Here is a 3061-nt window from a genome sequence, read left to right on the forward strand (position 1 = left end):
CACAATAAGCCAGTGAGGCAAGCTCTGATAATATACCCATTAGACAAATGAGCAAACAGAGTCAGGGCAGGGGCGAGAAGGCAGAGCCGGGCCTGAACTTCAGTCCATGGTTCCCTAGTCCCAGTGTTCACCTCTACGCAGGTATAGCTGGGTATGCTCGCTGCCTTGACCTGTGGAGATGGAGATCAGAGAAGTCTGATTCACAGTGAGGTAGCTGGGTAAGGGAAAGCATGGCAAGTCCAGCTTACCCCAGCTCACCGTGTCTGTTTGCTGGGTTAGGCAGCTTGAGGTATGTGGAGGGTCAAGAAAGTCTCAGTGGAAGCTCCACGGGATTACCACACTGGACAACAGAAGTCAAGATAATGATTCCAGTTGTGATGTGTTATATTCTCCTGGGTAGCAGATCTCATTTAATCCTTCCAGAGGCTCCATGTCAGGCCCTCATCCCGACAGACCACACTTTGACCAGGCCTCCTGGTCCTGCTCACTACGCTTCCATTGCTGTCGTGCCACCGAGTCCCGTGCCAAGCCCTAGGTGGGTTTGGAGTGATGGAATTGTAAGCTCTTCCTTGGTGTGCCAGGGAACGCTATAATAATATTTATAGATAACAGAACATGGCTCAAAGGACTCTGGCTTCTCTTCTCTATTAAGGAGAAAGCATGATGGCTGGGTATGGTGACACACACCTATAATCTCAGTACCCTGGGAAGGATGAAGCTGAAAGATCACAAATTTGAGCCCAGCCTAGGAAACTTAGCAACTTAGTGAGACACTATCTCAAACAACAATAACAAACATTTTTTAAAGGGCTAGGAATACAGCTTGGTGTGAAGGTCCTGGCTTCGATCCCCAGTACGGGGTGGGAGTTGAGGAGAAAGCACCTCAAGCCAGACGAGTAGCATAATTTTGGCTCGATGAAGGCTAGGTTGGACTGTGTCCTGGCTGCTCCCATTACCTTTGCTCCGTTTTCAGCCCCTTGAGGCAGAAATGGGAGTTGAAAGGTACTAGAAGATAAAGCTGGAAAAATGCTGCCTCCACTTAAGCATGGGAAAAAATATGGTACAGTGAGCTTATAACAATCCTAGGCAAAACTCCAGAAATTCCTTTTCTAAGCAGGGATTATTGGGAGCCAAGATGGGTTTACTTAGGTTAAGGCATGACTAAGTGCCCAGATTTTTCTTGCAGGAAGGGTAATTAGAGCATGTTGTGGGAAAAGGACCACAGACTCAGAATGTAAAAATAGGAAGAACTGCACTGAAGAAGACAAGAAAGTTCATTATTCAGGGACTGGACCCACCACACCCTACTTCCTTATGTATTAAATTATAGGCTTCCTTCTTCTTTTTTAAACAAGAAGTTTATTTAAACAAGACCCTCGACTTAGAAGGAAAACTATCTAGGATGTTTTTAAAAAGTGTAATTTACTCCTATTTAAAGACAGATTGTCCTACATGTAACAATTATGTAAAAAAAGTCATAAAATTGTCCTTGGTTTTGCAATGACAGATACAAAACATTAAAATTCTCCAATCAAACAAAGATTTCATGTTGCCTTTTCCGTTAAAACAACAAGAGCAATATAATGTACTGGAATATAAAGATAAGAGCTGAATGAGCAGCTAATGGAGAGAGGGGATTATTTTCATAGAACCAGTATTTTTCCATCCCATCTCCATTTGAAGTCAATCAAAACATATTGTTGGCCATTTAGTTAAAAAAAAAAGCAATATGCTTGTGCACAGATTCTTTGCAGATACTTTATATACAATAAAGGAATAAGGACAGGGTCCGTGAAAGAATAGAGAAAACTATACTGTAGTGGTCAGGAGGCAGTGGAACCAAATCGCAGTTTTCTAATTGAGAACATATTCTTGGTCTGTAAGAACGGAGTTCGGGAGTAAAGTTGTTGCAGGATCTCTTCTTCTTAGTAGAAACCCCCTGTCTGCTGGAACACATCAACTATTTCTCAGTCCTCCATTTCCAATTGCACAGGTGTGTCTATTTCATCCACTGGCTGTCCAGCAAACCGGAATCTGACCTGCCTCACTGACAAACCCTGTCGTTCACAATAGGCTTTCATTAGTTTACTAAGCGGTGTGTATGCCTCTTAATCTTAAACTGCACCTCAGAACCATCCTGCCCTGCCCCCTTCAAATGAATATGATTGTTGTTCTCAGGCTTGATTCTTCTCTTGGACTCTTCTCTGGCCACAGTAAGTACCAGAGCCTCCTGGCTGCCGCTCTGCAATAGAGGTACCAGGTCTGCACCATAAGAATGAGTGAGCACACAAGCAGCAGCAGGACCCAGTAGGGGTGGATGAGGGAGAGCTAGACTTCCTTCTATAGCAGATGCTGGAGCTACCAAAGTTGCCTTATGGTCAGCAACAAAGGAGTGTACTTGGGACACTCTGAGGAAGATGGAGATTCTAAAATGATGGATGCTGGTCACATACATTTGGGAGGGGGTGGTGATATTAGTCCAACAGTGAAGTGTTTAGGATTTAGAAAGGGCTCCATAGTTTGCTTACGGAAGAGAGCACCAAGAATCTCTTAGAATACTTGAGATAAAAGTCTGTAAGCTAAGGAAGGTCTGGTTTCTTGTCAGGTACCACCAACAGTGTGGTCAAGTTTGTTGTTGATGAAGTTTTTGAAGTGTTTTTCCCCACATGTCTTTGAAGGTGCTCAAAGAAATACAGACCAAATCATAGGGTAGCTCAGTCTCTGCATGACCAGCTGCATCCTTCTGCTCAGGGTAGAAGAAACTGACTGATTCCACTGGGAGGGGCTCTGTCGCTTTTATGACCTGGAGCATCAAGTCACCCTGGACTGACAAAGTGGTCTAGTTCTCCTGTACCTGAAAACAATTTAACTTTAAGGATTATAATTCCTCCAAGAGGGGCATTTTCTTTATTCTATAACCAAATGGAAAGTCAAATGAAACAAAGATAGCCCTCAAACTCATCTGTTTATTGCCACACATGCAAAAGAAGAATCTGGGAAAATACACAAAAAGAATACCTGAAAATATAGACAAAAAAAAAAAAAAAAAAGAAAAAAAAAC

At 43.0% G+C, this 3061-nt stretch overlaps 1 pseudogene; it reads right to left on the minus strand.

Moving 5' to 3' along the window:
- Positions 1–1925: 1925 nt before the first annotated feature.
- Positions 1926–3061, minus strand: part of LOC104869617 — a 3193-nt pseudogene continuing 2057 nt past the window's right edge.

The sequence above is a fragment of the Fukomys damarensis genome, unplaced genomic scaffold (genome assembly GCF_012274545.1).
Source record: "Fukomys damarensis isolate Sample0158 unplaced genomic scaffold, DMR_v1.0_HiC HiC_scaffold_23, whole genome shotgun sequence".
NCBI lineage: Eukaryota > Metazoa > Chordata > Mammalia > Rodentia > Bathyergidae > Fukomys > Fukomys damarensis.